Genomic DNA, 1,632 nt, shown 5'->3' on the forward strand with positions numbered 1-1,632 from the left:
GCAGGGCTGGAAGGCAGGCAGGCAGACCTCCAGGGCAGGCAGGCAGACCTCCAGGGCTAACAGGCAGGCAGGCAGACCTCCAGGGCTGGATAGCAGACCTCCAGGGCAGGCAGGCAGACCTCCAGGGCAGGCAGGCAGACCTCCAGGGCTGGATAGCAGACCTCCAGGGCTAACAGGCAGACCTCCAGGGCAGGCAGGCAGACCTCCAGGGCAGGCAGTGCTGCTACCAGGGCTGGATAGCAGACCTCCAGGGCAGGCAGGCAGACCTCCAGGGCTAACAGGCTGACCTCCAGGGCTAACAGGCAGGCAGGCAGACCTCCAGGGCTGGATAGCAGACCTCCAGGGCAGGCAGTGCTGCTACCAGGGCTGGATAGCAGACCTCCAGGGCAGGCAGGCAGACCTCCAGGGCTGGATAGCAGACCTCCAGGGCAGGCAGGCAGACCTCCAGGGCTGGATAGCAGACCTCCAGGGCTAACAGGCTGACCTCCAGGGCTAACAGGCAGGCAGGCAGACCTCCAGGGCAGGCAGGCAGGCAGGCAGGCAGGCAGGCAGGCAGACCTCCAGGGCTAACAGGCAGGCAGGCAGACCTCCAGGGCTGGATAGCAGACCTCCAGGGCAGGCAGGCAGACCTCCAGGGCAGGCAGGCAGACCTCCAGGGCTGGATAGCAGACCTCCAGGGCTAACAGGCAGACCTCCAGGGCAGGCAGGCAGACCTCCAGGGCAGGCAGTGCTGCTACCAGGGCTGGATAGCAGACCTCCAGGGCAGGCAGGCAGACCTCCAGGGCTAACAGGCTGACCTCCAGGGCTAACAGGCAGGCAGGCAGACCTCCAGGGCTGGATAGCTGACCTCCAGGGCAGGCAGTGCTGCTACCAGGGCTGGATAGCAGACCTCCAGGGCTAACAGGCAGACCTCCAGGGCAGGCAGGCAGACCTCCAGGGCTAACAGGCAGGCAGGCAGACCTCCAGGGCAGGCAGGCAGACCTCCAGGGCAGGCCGGCAGACCTCCAGGGCAGGCAGTGCTGCTACCAGGGCTGGATAGCAGACCTCCAGGGCTAACAGGCAGACCTCCAGGGCTGGAAGGCAGACCTCCAGGGCTGGCAGGCTGACCTCCAGGGCAGGCAGTGCTGCTGCCAGGGCAGGCAGGCAGACCTCCAGGGCTGGATAGCAGATCTCCAGGGCAGGCAGTGCTGCTACCAGGGCTGGATAGCAGACCTCCAGGGCTAACAGGCTGACCTCCAGGGCTAACAGGCAGGCAGGCAGACCTCCAGGGCAGGCAGGCAGACCTCCAGGGCTAACAGGCTGACCTCCAGGGCTGGATAGCAGACCTCCAGGGCTGGATAGCAGACCTCCAGGGCAGGCAGTGCTGCTGCCAGGGCAGGCAGGCAGACCTCCAGGGCTGGATAGCAGATCTCCAGGGCAGGCAGTGCTGCTACCAGGGCTGGATAGCAGACCTCCAGGGCTAACAGGCTGACCTCCAGGGCTAACAGGCAGGCAGGCAGACCTCCAGGGCAGGCAGTGCTGCTACCAGGGCAGGCAGTGCTGCTACCAGGGCTGGAAGGCAGACCTCCAGGGCTAACAGGCAGGCAGGCAGACCTCCAGGGCTGGAAGGCAGACCTCCAGGGCTGGATAGCT

Source organism: Amia ocellicauda, unplaced genomic scaffold, assembly GCF_036373705.1.
Source record: "Amia ocellicauda isolate fAmiCal2 unplaced genomic scaffold, fAmiCal2.hap1 HAP1_SCAFFOLD_70, whole genome shotgun sequence".
In the NCBI taxonomy this organism is placed as follows: Eukaryota; Metazoa; Chordata; class Actinopteri; order Amiiformes; family Amiidae; genus Amia; species Amia ocellicauda.